This window comes from Anolis carolinensis, chromosome X (assembly GCF_035594765.1).
Source record: "Anolis carolinensis isolate JA03-04 chromosome X, rAnoCar3.1.pri, whole genome shotgun sequence".
NCBI lineage: Eukaryota > Metazoa > Chordata > Lepidosauria > Squamata > Dactyloidae > Anolis > Anolis carolinensis.
This window is the reverse complement of record NC_085847.1, coordinates 7,512,246-7,525,984: the sequence shown is the minus strand read 5'-3', so window position 1 is coordinate 7,525,984 and position 13,739 is coordinate 7,512,246. Positions and strand designations below refer to the sequence as shown.

The following is a 13,739-nucleotide window of genomic DNA, read 5'->3' as shown; positions in this document are numbered from 1 at the left end:
AATCAACGGTACTTTCATAGGAGTTAGAAGCACAGGATGGCCATCTGTCGGGAGGACTCAAATTGTGTCTTTCTGCCTGGAAAAATGGGGCTGAACTGGATGGCCTTTAGAGGTCCCTTCCAACTCTAGGAGTCTTTGTTTGCTTCTGTCCAAAGTATAGGATGGTGATTTAGGACCAAAGGATAAGAGTTGATTGTTTCTGGGTTTTTTTGTGTTCCTTGGAACTTTGATTTGGATCTGGGCAAACAGAGCCCTTGCTTGGGATGCTGGTGTTACATTTCTGGTGTCCAGCTTACTTTGGAAGGTGGCACGTTTTGCCCGTAGCGGTGCCCTTTTTATCCTGGAGGGGCTGGCAGAGGGAGAAGCCTGGGCATTCACTGGAAAACACGACATCCAGAGGTGCGAAATCCACCGCTCTCTCGGAGGAAGGAAGGATGGCATCTCATTCTCACCTCGGCCTGGTGCTGCCGAGCGGAGAACTCTCTCCTTGGGGAGAGAAAAGAAACCTCATTCCTTCTCCCGCTTCCTTTTATTTCGTAGGGACGGTTGGGCTTGTCTGGGCAGCTCAAAAGGCTGGAGAATGAAAGCAAGGAAGCCATGTCCTCCGGAGGTGTGAATTGACGCTGCCAGTTTCCTGCTGGAATAGCATGGAGGCATCTCAAGGAGAGGAGCTGAATATCAAACTGATTTTGGGAGAATGAACTTAAAGGGATCGCATTGGTGCCCAAGCCCAGGAACAGCCCTGGGTTTTGGTGCTGTAGAACCGGGTAGACAAATGCACACCCCATTTATCTCTCTGTGTATAAAAGTCCAAGTATGTGCAAGCAGTCCCCAAGACAGGGCCTGTAGTTTATTCTTAAGTTGAACATATATGTAAGTCATACTACCCTGTTTCCCCTAAAATAAGACATCCCCAGAAAATAAGACCTAGTAGAGGTTTTACTGAATTGCTAAATATAAGGCCTCCCCTGAAAGTAAGACCTAGCAAAGTTTTTGTTTGGAAGCATGCCCAACAAACAGAACACCAGAGCATACAGGATTGGTAAATGTATATACCATAGAGTGTTGTACATGGAAATATTAGTAGTAACAAGAAGTTCTTGATAGGATTCACAGTTTGTCTAGTTATGCTGGTTTGTGATGACAACTACTGTACAGTATATGATAAATGTTCATTTTTTTGTTCAACAATAAATGTGAATTTTTCTTCATGGAAAAATAAGACATCCCCTGAAAATAAGACCTAGCGCATCTTTGGGAGCAAAAATTAATAGAAGACACTGTCTTATTTTCGGGGAAACACGGTAGGTATATTTTTTAGGTGTAACTCCAGCCAAATACTGTATATACTTGAGTATAAGCCTAGTTTTTCAGCCCTTTTTTAGGGCTGAAAAAGCTCCCCTCGGCTTATACTCGAGTGAGGGTCCTGGCCGGCTTATATTCAGGTCGGCTTATATTTGAGTCTATAGGTATTCAGAGTTGGACAGTCTTATCTTATTAAAGTCTTATTATTATTATCTTAAATTACAGTTTTATATAAATATTCAAAAACATTTAATCTACTGATGCCTCAAATAATACAATTTTATTAATATCTATTTTTATTTTTGAAACTGACCCGTAGCTGCTGCATTTCCCACCCTCGTCTTATACTCAACTCAATAAGTTTTCACAGTTTTGGTGGTAAAATTAGGTACCTCGGCTTATATTCGAATATATACGGTATATATTTATTTGCTGTGCCCGGCCACGCGTTGCTGTGGCGTATGGGGATCCTTTGTTGGCCAGATGGAATAGCAGCGAATAGCCTTGCGGCCTCAAAGCCTGTCTGTTTTCTTCTTTTGGGAATCCTTGTTTGGTGAGCTGGAATGCAAGGGAATAGGCTTGCTGCTTGGAAGCCTGGGGACTTGCGTTCTAACAGAATGGTTTTTTGGGCTGCTAGAATTGCACTGAATAGCCTTGCTGCTTCAAAGCCTGTCTGCTTGCTACCTAGGGGAATCTTTGGTTGGTCAGCTTCAATAGTACAATAGTACTTCAATAGTACAAGAGTAGTATTGCTGCTTCAAAGCCTGGCTGCCTTCTACCAAGGTTAATCCTTTGTTGGTCTGGTCGAATTGCACTGAATAGCCTTGCAGCTTCAAAGCCTGGCTGCTTGCTACCTAGGGGAATCTTTGGATGGTCAGCTTCAATAGTACAGAGTGGTATCACTGCTTCAAAACCTGGCCGCCTTCTACCAAGGTTAATCCTTTGTTGGTCTGGTCGAATTGCACTGAATAGCCTTGCAGCTTCAAAGCCTGGCTGCTTGCTACCTAGGGGAATCTTTGGATGGTCAGCTTCAATAGTACAGAGTGGTATCACTGCTTCAAAACCTGGCCGCCTTCTACCAAGGTTAATCCTTTGTTGGTCTGGTCGAATTGCACTGAATAGCCTTGCAGCTTCAATGCCTGGCTGTGTTCTACCTAGGGGAATCCTTGTTTGGTGAGCTGGAGTCGCACCCTCAATGAAAGAGCTGCTTTGAAGCCTGGTTACTTCCTTTGTAGGGAGAGTTCTTGCACATGCACATAGTGGGGACCAACATTTGATTTGGAGCCAGTGGATGGCCATCTCTCGGGAGTGCTTTAGCTGTGCCTTTCTGGATGGCAGAACGGAGTTGGATTAGATGCCCGTCGGGGTCCCTTCCAACTCTCCGATTCTGCATCTCCTCTTGGCGAAACCTCACCGAGAGTCTTTAATCGTGCGATCTATTTTAATTCCTTCTCCACACGCAGCTTGCGGATGAGCGATCCAAATATTGAGAGCGGGTGATATATACTGTTGCGTGTGTGGATCGCAACGGTGCCACGTTGGGCTGGGAGAAATGTCGTGGGCACTTCATAAAACGAGGGCCGCGAAGCCGAGAAGAAGTAATTAGCGCGGCTTCCTCCAGTGAGTAAAACCCAAATGTCAAACAATGCCGGAGCTATTAAGTCCATGCTCTTTTTTAAAAAGAAGAAGAAGAAGAAAAGCAAGCCGAGTGGTTGTGTCTCTCCAGGTTGAAGTTCCCTGTGGCAATGGAAAGGTTTGCTCATTTCAAGTCAGCTAAGTGGCAGATGCTGATGGAAAGACACAGAAGCTGGTCCAAGAGGCGGCAGAAAATCCCATCCAATTCATTCTTGCCACCAGAGGGTGTGCCACGTGCCTTCTCTTCCCTTCAGTCAGAATGAGAAATGTCTCACGATAACAAATCGGAATATTCATTGATTTGCAAGACAGCTTGAGTCGCCCTTCTCCAAAATGCTTGGTTTTTGTCATATTTTACGTATATAATTTTCCACGTTTGCTGGGTTCTGTAAAAAAGCGACAAACCCTTCAGATCAAGAACACAAAATCTAACACATGAGAAAAATGTCTGTGAAAGTGCAGCTCTCTCACTCTGAGATTCCTCCCTGAAAGAAGACTTGACTCCTGGCCACCCTGCTTGGTTTCTTCTTGTGATGTTCCACCTCCCAAAGGAACTTGGATACAAGTAACTTTTTCTAAGTCACTACTTGTCATCCATTCCTTTCGAAGCTCGGAACACAATTGGTTCCGCTGTTGGAGTGGCAAAATGAGACAAAATAATAATAATAATAATAATAATAATAGTAATAATAATACTTGGGAAGTGTCCGGCGTGTGATCCAATACAACAGCCAGCAGAGTGTCAGCTGTGGACTCATCTTGTTGTGTTTCCAATAATAATAATAATAATAATAATAATAATAATAATAATAATAATACTTGGGAAGTGTCCGACGTGTGATCCAATACAACAGCCAGCAGAGTGTCTGCTGTGGACTCATCTTGTTGTGTTTCAAATAATAATAATAATAATAATAATAATAATAATAATAATAATAATAATAATACTTGGGAAGTGTCCGATGTATGATCCAATACAACAGCCAGCAGAGTGTCAGCTGTGGACTCATCTTGTTGTGTTTCCAATAATAATAATAATAATAATAATAATAATAATAATAATAATAATAATAATAATAATAATAATAATAATGTATTTATCTGGGATAGGAGAGGCAAGGAGAATGAGAGTCACCAAGAGAAGATTCAGGGCATCCTGGCAAAGGAGAGATGCCCCACGTCGCCAAGGCCCGCTGAATCTGAGACTGGGGTTTGCTGGGCAGATCCGCAGAGATGTATGGACGGCACTGGTCCCTTCCCAAAGCATCCTGCCTCCCGTTTCCGTGGCACAGAAGAGCCACGCCAGGCCTGGCTGCCTTTGCCGACCGATTTACGGCCCTCCGCCGCCATCTCCGCAGCTTTATGGAGAAAGCCTTGGGGCACAGGACCGCGCCATCACTCACGCCTGCCTCCACGAAGCCCCAGCCGCTGCCATGGCAACCGGGGCGAGATGATGAGTGGCCTGCGCTCAGGTAGCTGCGAGCCACCACCACGGATGAGTGGCCCAAGGGGAGGAGGAGGGGGCAGCCGGGCCCAAATGTCGCTCCTGATTCATGCCCGCTGGGCCTGGCAGCCAATACTTGCCGTCAGGGCAAAGCCGGGCCCTTTCTGTCCTCTAAGTCGGTGCCACTACAAAGCCCATCAACCCCAGGGAGGACGGTCTGGAGGTGAAGCAAGTTGTCAACACACAGATTGTGTTTGCCTTTGGTTTCCTTCTTCCAAGTGAAAGCGTGCCACAGAATGGCTCTGAAGTCCCTTGGAAATGAACCTGGGGAAAGGACTGGAAAGGTTTCCTATAAGCGGATCACGATATCCCCAAATTTGGATGCCAAGCTACAACTCCGCTATCAGGAAAGCAGAGGCCTACAAATGACTCTAACTTGTGGTCACACTATCTTAAGGTCTTCTCGACAAGATTTCTATAGAAGTTTACTATTACTTACTTTCTTCTGAGGCTGTGAGAGTGGCACTTGCCCAAAGGCACCCAGTAGGTTTCCATGGATTCTTCCCAAATCCTAATGCAGACCTCAAAACAATGTACCACAATGGCTTTAGTACAAATGTTCTGGGGGAAAGTGTAGACTTATTATTATTATTATTATTATTATTATTATTATTATTATTATTATTATTATTATTATTATGACACAGCAAACAAGATAGACATGCTGGATTTCATTTCACAAAATCACAAGTCGAATACTTCCCAAGTGTCTAGGACTGTGTGATGCATTATTATTATTATTATTATTATTATTATTATTATTATTATGACACAGCAAACAAGATAGACATGCTGGATTTCGTTTCACAAAATCACAAGTCGAATACTTCCCAAGTGTCTAGGACTGTGTGATGCATTATTATTATTATTATTATTATTATTATTATTATTATTATTATTATTATTATTATTATTACACAGCAAACAAGATAGACATGCTGGATTTCGTTTCACAAAATCACAAGTCGAACACTTCCCAAGTGTCTGGGACTGTGTGATATATTTTCGGATGATGCGTTCAGATCCCAGCAGGGTGGCCTTTTGCAGTTGACAGATCGTAATGTTGTTGTTGTTGTTGTTGTTGTTGTTGTTGTTGTTGTTATTATTATTATTATTATTATTATTATTATTATTATTATTATTATTATTACGTTTATGATTACAGTAGAGTCTCACTTGTCCAAGACTCGCTTATCCAAGGTTCTGGATTATCCAATGCATTTTTGTAGTCAATGCTTTCAATATATCATGATATTTTGGTGCTAAATTCGTAAATACGGTAATTACAACATAGCATTACTGCGTATTGAACTACTTTTTCTGTCAAATGTGTTATATAACATGATGTTTTGGTGCTTAATTTGTAAAATCATAACCTAATTTGATGTTTAATAGGATTTTTCTTAATCCCTCCTTATAATCCAAGATATTTGCTTATCCAAGGTCCTGCCGGCCCGTTTAGCTTGGATAAGTGAGACTCTACTGTATGTTTATTTATACTCTGAGCGGACTACATTAGGAAAACTGCATGCTTCCCTTTCAATGCTGGAAGGCGGCAAAATAATTAAATATCTCTATGCCATGACCCAATCTGACCCCCCTGTGGATGGGTCAGGAAATTTGTTGGAATTCTAAGAAATTTGCTTCCGAAGAAAAACCGCCTTGAAGATGCCCCTCTTAGCAGCCAGAACAGCGGAAGAGTGACAAAGCAGCCCCTCGAGTTGGACTTTTTTCACCGGCGGAAGACAAAAGAGAAGCCCATCAATCATCTTTAAACAAAAGCCACTCCAGCCCAAGGGTCTGTTTAAAAGCTCCTTATTTAATTAAAAGTCCCATTTTCCATATTTATGGCTCTTGATTCAGTTAAATATTAACTGCCTGGGCTCGGGCGGGTGGATCCGTTGTGGAGAGGACAAGGGAAGGAGGTTCCACTTGCCTGAGAGTGCCCACCCACGGGGTTCTTGGCATCGAGGAGGGAGGGCCAGTGCCAACAGATGCCCAGATGAACAGAAGCGGGCAACGTCAGGGTGGGCAGCGGAAATCTTGGCCAGGAACTGACGGAGACCCTGCGGAACAAGCAGGCAAGGCTTTCCATGGATGGGTTTGTCAGAATGGGGCTGCTGTTTTGAGGTTGAGAGAGTGTGACTCTCCCAAAGCCACCCAGTGGGTTTCCATGGCTCAATTTGAACCGCACCTTCCAGAGTTGTAGTCCCAACGTTGGCTCTCATGAGGTGGAGATGCTGGAATGCTTTAGCTGGAGAGCCTGCCTTGAGCAGGGGGTCAGACTTGATTGTCTCTGGAGGACCCTTCCAACTTTATCTTCGTGTGGTCCTATGGATGAGCAGGAGGGCCCGAGTAAGACCAAGTCAGTGTTAGGACGTGTCCTTCACAAGGATCCATTCCCAGGTTTATGGTGGATGTGGTTTGACACCGCTTGAACTGCCATGGGTCCAAGCGATGGAATCCTTGGAGTTATCGTTTGCACTCATAGGCAGAGGAAGCAAAAGACCTTGCAAGACTACATCTCCCAGGATTCCATCGCACGGAGCCATGGCAGTTCGAGGGATGTCAACCTGCCTCCGTGCATCCTTTGTTTGAACTCGGAGGGAGCTATCCGAGGTGCTGAACCTCTTTTGGGCACCAGGATTCAGCAAGTGGGAGGCATCACTTAACCTCTGGCTTGGATAAGAGATTGGAGTCTCTGCCCCATTGATCCGGAAACATGAAGTTCAATGGGTGCTGTCAAGAAGCTGGCCTCCCATTGGCTGCCAGAGGAACTCAGCAGAGTTTGAATTGTTGTTGTTATTATTATTATTATTATTATTATTATTATTATTATTATTATTATTATTATTGCATGACACAGCAAACAAGATAGATATGCTGGATTTCGTATCTCAAAATCACAAGTTGAACACTTCCCAAGTGTCTAGGACTGTGTGATGTATTTTCGGATGATGCGCGCAGATCCCAGTCAGGTGGCCTTGCCACTTTCTCTTTCGTGTCTCCTTTTGTTTCGTCCGAAAATGGCATCTTTCATTTCGTGCATCCGGATGGACGATATGACACAAATAGACGAATGAAACAGATGAAACAAATACCATGGACATCACTATTTGACTCTCAAATTGTCACTTCTCTCCGGAATGATGAGAGCCCTTGGGAAGCACCTTTGGATGGTGAACCAGTTCCCAATCCACCGAACAGTAGCACTTTTTCCAATATCACAAGAGAACATCTTGTAGGCCTTCCGTCCACACATCTCCCAAGTTTGTAACTCTATAAAGAAAAAGGAATGAGCTCAGTCTGGCTTGACTTGAGAAACCCATGTTGACTTTTAGTGAGCATGGCATTCCTCTCTAAGTGCTGACAAATTGCCTCTTTCATAAGACGCCTTCTTGGCCTTCTTCAAGTTCAACGTCTCTCCTTTCTAGACCTTTGGCCATTTTGGTCGCCTTTCTTAAGGCCCATTCCGGCTTCTCCGTTTCCTCCTTGAGTTCCATTTCCCAGAACTGGGCATCGGATCCCAAGTAAGGCTCTGATCAGAGCACAAAATGGGGCTATTAGTTCCCTCGATCTGGACACGATGTTCTCATTGATGCCACCTCAAATTGCCTTTGGCTCTTTTCAGCTGCCGCTTTACACTGTCGGCTCAAGTTTATTTTTTCCCTCCCTTTCTTGCATCCATTTCGAAAGAATCTGAAGAAGGCCTGAAGAGGCCAGGTTTTGTGCATTTCCTCACCGAGAAGCCAAGCAGGCATTTGAAAAGCCTGCTTCTAAAAATACATACCATTGAAACGCACAATGAAACATGGGGCGAAACGGAGGGCGATGTGTAGGGTTTAGGAGAAGTTCACCAGCAGATGCAAACTTTACCAGAAAAGGAGAAAGAACGGCTTTCAGATCGGAAAAATAAAAGTTTCAAACTCTGCTCAGTGCCGGAGTTGAGATGGCAAAGCAATGTTGAATTCAGAGACATGCGTACAATGAAAGAGAGGTTGAATTTGGAGACTGCGGGCACGTCTACATCATAGAATTAATGCAGTTTGACCCCATTCTAACTGCAGTGGCTCAATGCCATGGAATCACGGAAGCTGTAGTTTTAAAAAGTTCTTAAACTTCTTTGTCCAAGAGTGATGGGGCCCAACTAAACTAGAAGATCCTATAGTCTTGAGCCATGGCAGTTCAAGTGGTGTCAAACTGAATTAATTCAACAGTGCAGATGAGCCCATAAGAGATATAGGGTGGGTGATGCTTTGCCTTGGAAGCAGTTCATGAGAAAGGGATCTAGGAGTCTTGGTAGAGCACAAGCTGAACATGAGTCAAGAATGTGATGCAGCAGCTAAAAAGGCCAATGCGATTCTAAACTGCTTCAATAGGAGGATAGTATCTAGAGCAAAGGAAACCAGAGTCTCAATGGCAGAGGGTCAACCTAAGCTGCCAAATGGGGATGTTAGAAGGGTACATTTTGGATGGGGAGCGGTGGGTAAGAAATAAAAATTATTATTTACATAACAGCACATCACTTATGCACATTAGGTCCAAGGGTCTAGGATTCGCTCTGTAGTAGCAAGCCATAACTTCTCTATTCTGTGCATATTATTATTATTATTATTATTATTATTATTATTATTATTATTATTCCCAGGCTCACTATTAGTCTGGCATGTGGATTCATTTTAATTATAGAAATACATTTTAATATTTTAATAGTATTTTTACAATGTTGATGTGTTTTTAATTATTCTGTAATCCGCCTCAGGTCACATGGAGAGGTGAGTAAGAAATAAAATTATTATTATTATTATTATTATTATTATTATTATTATTATTTTATTATGACACAGCAAACAAGATAGATATGCTGGATTTCGTTTCACAAAACCACAAGTCGAACACTTCCCAAGTGTCTAGAACTGTGTGATGTATTTTCGGATGATGCGTGCAGATCCCAGTAGGGTAGCCTTTTGCAGTTGGCAGTTCGGAAATCGTGATTTTGTCAATGCCTATTGTTTCCAAATGCCGGCTGAGATCTTTTGGCACGGCACCCAATGTGCCGATCACCACCGGGACCACCTGCACTGGTTTCTGCCAGAGTCTATTATTGAGACTGTAGTTCCATAGTCTTGTTTTGCTCCAATGTGGTAGAGAGTGATACTATTACTTCCCTAGGCAGTACACTCCGACTGAGAATCGCATTGGCTCTTTTTGCTGCCGCATGACACTCCTGGCTCATGTTGCGTGGACTCCGAGCTGAACGTGAGTCTAGAGTGTGATGCAGCAGCAGAAGAAACTGATGCCGTTCTAGCCTGTGTGATGCTATGATAGAAAAACCCTCGACATATTGCTTGTGGCGGCCCCGGATTCCTTGCAGCAACGGAAGCTAGGCTCAGGATTGCCGTGCTTTCCAATCCCGGGGAGATTTGCAGGAACAACAGGGGTTTTGCGACCATCGCCGGCACAAATCTATGTCTCATTTTCATATCTGGCAAAATGAAATGACACCGGACCCCACGGCCGAGCCCCAGAGGAGCGGATGGAAGGGGGGACGGGCACCATCCCAATGTGTGTGTGTATTGTTTGTGACTCTAAAGGGGAAGGTAATGCAGGTGATGAAAAAGAGCTGGTAATTTTCTCCTGGGATGCAAGGCTGGGGGGTGGATCAGGGATGGGGCTTTATTGGGGGGGGCGAAAGCCAGCGAAAACCACAGGGATGTCGGCGAGGAGGAGAGAGACACCAGGTTATCAGAGAAGTGTGAAGACAATAATGCAATCTGACATTTCTGAAATGAGACCCCCCGGTTGCCCTGGCAACGGCTCACGTGGGACCAGCTCCCCAGAGACGGCAGCGAGATGTACTATAAATGATGTTTGATTAGAATTTAAATCATTTAGGTGGAGAGAAGATAGGCCTTTTGTCAGCAAGGAGGCCCCTGGGGGGGTCAGCTGCCAAGCAGCTGGGCTCAAGTGTATTAGCCCGGGCATGTGTTACACCGGGGAAGGGGCCAAGGGTCGCCTGGTGGGTTGATTACTTTTGGCCTCGCCGTCCTACCATTTACAGTAACCGGGATTACAGTATTGGGATTGCAAGCCGTGGGCATCGGAATCCGTGCCAGCTTCGTGGCGTTCCTTTATGGGGGGTGGTCTTGCCAATGCAAGGCATAAGTGCCATCCTTTGGCTCCAGGTTGGCTATACTACCTGTTGGGACCCGTGTCTAGAATTATAGGATCATATAGTTTGAAGGGATCCAAAGGGGACATACAAATAATAATAATAATAATAATAATAATCCAGTACAACAGTCAGCAGAGTGTCTGCTGTGGACTCAACTTGTTGTGTTACAAATAATAATAATAATAATAATAATAATAATAATAATAATAATAATAATAATAATAATCCAGTACAACAGTCAGCAGAGTGTCTGCTGTGGACTCAACTTGTTGTGTTACAAATAATAATAATAATAATAATAATAATAATAATAATAATAATAATAATAATCCAGTACAACAGTCAGCAGAGTGTCTGCTGTGGACTCAACTTGTTGTGTTTCAAATAATAATAATAATAATAATAATAATAATAATAATAATAATAATATAAAAATATAATAATAATAATAATAATAATAATAATAATAATAATAATAATAATAACTTCAAAGACTCTGGCAGAAACCAGTGCAGGTGGTCCCGGTGGTGATCGGCACATTGGGTGCCGTGCCAAAAGATCTCAGCCGACATTTGGAAACAATAGGCATTGACAAAAATTACGATCTGCCAACTGCAAAAGGCCACCCTACTGGGGTCTGCACGCATCATCCGAAAATACATCACACAGTCCTAGACACCTGGGAAGTGTTCGACTTGTGATTTTGTGATACAAAAACCAGCATATCTATCTTGTTTGCTGTGTCATAATAATAATAATAATAATAATAATAATAATAATAATAATAATAATCTTTATTTATACCCCGCTCCATCTCCCGAAGGACCCGAGGCAGCTTACTCTGGGACAATCCAACCCATTCTGCCATAAAGGAAGGCATCATTGAAGTCCTCCCAACAGATGGCCATCCAGCCGTTACTTCAAAACCTCCAGAGAAGGAGACTTCTGAACTCCGAAGCAGCATAGTCCACTGTTGAACAGCTCTTTCAGGAAATTATTATTACTGTCATCATCAACATTATGATCATCATCAGAATCCTAGAGTTGGAAGACACCCCAAAGGCCATCCAGTCCAACCCTTTCTGCCATAAAGGAAGACACTATCAAAGCACTCCCAACAAAAGGCCACCTACTCTCTCCAGTATGCAAAGCCAGAGCATTTTCCTGTTTTTGTCAGAAATTCCATATCTGGTGCCAGGTCCACTCCAACCTTCCATCCAAACTTGTACAGTCCATGATATAGGACTTTGTTTGAGCGTGAAGTCAAGTTTCCCCTCCATTGGGTGCATCTCCATGGCAGAATAAATTAAATCTGGCCTCACTTGAACTGCTGTGGTATCAGTTTGCATTTCTACAGTATAGATGTACTGAAGTTTGAGTCTGGGAGTTCTCCAAGCCGTTGAATCTATTCTTTGTGGGAAGGACTACAACTTCCATAGCTCTTGCCATTGGCCATGCTAGAGGGTCCTTCTAGGAGTCAAAGTCCACACTGGACACAAACTGGGTGGCGGGTTTGAGGTTCAATTGTGTGCCTTGAGAGAAGAATTGTCTTCTAAACCAGCCCCAAAGACGGTGAGTTTCATCTTCATGGTCAAGACTTGAGAGGCACCTGAAGTCTCCTTAGAAGGGGAATTGCTGCTTTTGGAAGTTTTCAAGGCAAGCAATTCCTCTTCTGCTTTGGACCCCCCACAGAAGTACAGTCCAAGGAGGACACCTAGAATCAGAGCATCCTAGAGTTTGAAGCGACCATCCTTTCCAACCCTCTGGGCAAAAGGTCCACCATGCCTTCTTTAAGCCAAGCACAGTGACGCTGAAGTGGAACGAAACATCTCACCTTTCCGCCCACTCAGGTCCCCGTGAATTTCCCCGCGAGCCCCAGAGACCCCCGCGTAATAGACAGCCAAAGGTTAGTGAAGCTGTTTTGCTAAATTTACACCTCTTTCCACGGATGGAGGCAAGGGAGGGGAGGAGACACCGGCCCAATCCTCGCCGGAGCTATTACCGCCCCGGCTTGATAGCCTTATATATCACGGTGTATTAATGGATGTGTTCGGCAACGTATCGAGCGCCGTTCGTCGGGAGACAGTGCCGGCTGTATCAGCACTTCCTCGTCCATCAAAGCACCAGATCCCCGAGAAGAGGAGAGGAGGAGAAACTGTCGGCCAGGGTGGTCTCGGCGCCTCTCCCCAAACCCTTATTATCCGGTCCCCTTTAGTATGCCTTTGCACATAATACATTTCATATGACTCCAGGACACAAAATAAGGCTCTAACGCCAGTGGTGTAGTGGTCCCAGGACTTTTGGGATGAAAGTATCAGGATTTTTTGAGGAGCAGGATCAATGGCAGGGGTCCCCAAACTAAGGCCCGGGGGCCGGATGCGGCCCTCCAAGGTCATTTACCTGGCCCCCGCCCTCAATTTTATAATATAATATTTTTATATCATTTTTAATAATATAATATATTGTATATACATATAATATAGATACTAATATTATAATGTTATACAATATAACATTAATAATAATACCATATAATAATATTAATTTTATGTTATATATTACATATAATATTACAGTATAGTGGTATCGTTCTTTTGAAGTAATATATAATGCTAATATTGTGCTATGCTAATAATATAATATATTGTATGTACATACAGCTGCTCTGAGTCCCCTTCAGGGTGAGAAGGGTGGGGTTATAAATGTAATAAATAAATGTAGTAAATAAATAAATAATTTTAGACTTAGGCTCGCCCAAAGTCTGAAATGACTTGAAGGCACAACAACAACAATCCTAATTAACTTGACCATTTCATTGGCCAGAAGCAGGCCCACACTTCCCATTAAAATCCTGATAGGTTTATGTTGGTTACAATTGTTTTCATTTTTAAATATTGTATTGTTCTTTCATTGTTGTTGTTGTTGCACTACAAATAAGACATGTGCAGTGTGCATAGGAATTTGTCCAGTTTTTTTTCCAAATTATAATTCGGCCCCTCAACAGTCTGAAGGATTGTGGACCGGCCCTCTGCTTTAAAAGTTTGGGGACCCCTGATCAATGGCATCATCTGCTGTTTCCTTAGTTGTAGTCTTCGTGTAGCATAATATTTGCAACTAATG

General features: G+C 43.3%; 1 protein-coding gene across 2 annotated transcripts in view; it reads left to right on the top strand.

Annotated features, from left to right (window-relative positions):
- Window positions 1-11,946, top strand: part of rbm19 (RNA binding motif protein 19) — a 71,124-nt gene extending 59,178 nt beyond the window's left edge. The window contains exon 25 of one of the 2 annotated variants that reach the window (XM_008118682.3): window positions 11,443-11,946. The gene's annotated coding sequence lies outside the window, so the exon portion shown is untranslated. Of the gene's footprint in view, window positions 1-540; window positions 1,823-11,442 lie in introns of those variants that run through there. The other variant, XM_008118681.3, reaches the window with a different exon arrangement.
- The last annotated feature ends 1,793 nt before the right edge of the window (window positions 11,947-13,739 follow it).